The sequence below is a fragment of the Penaeus monodon genome, chromosome 33 (genome assembly GCF_015228065.2).
Source record: "Penaeus monodon isolate SGIC_2016 chromosome 33, NSTDA_Pmon_1, whole genome shotgun sequence".
NCBI lineage: Eukaryota > Metazoa > Arthropoda > Malacostraca > Decapoda > Penaeidae > Penaeus > Penaeus monodon.
This window is the reverse complement of record NC_051418.1, coordinates 21,051,311-21,051,571: the sequence shown is the minus strand read 5'-3', so window position 1 is coordinate 21,051,571 and position 261 is coordinate 21,051,311.

The window sequence follows — 261 nt, the reverse complement described above, 5'->3', positions numbered from 1 at the left end:
TCGCTCTGTTGCTCAGAATTTCAATTATTTCCCCATGTTTTTTCCCTTTATAGAATTTGCATAGCACAGTAACTATATAACGAAATGGAAAAAATAGGGGAGAAAATATAACACTACAGCAAAACAAAGCGAAAAGTGAAAAGTGAGATAATATAAGGAATAGGAATATGAGGGGAAGGAAATAAAGGGTAGAAAGAGAATATGACAAACACGAAAAGGGGGGAATGGGGGAAGGGGGATACAAAATATCGAAGATCCAAG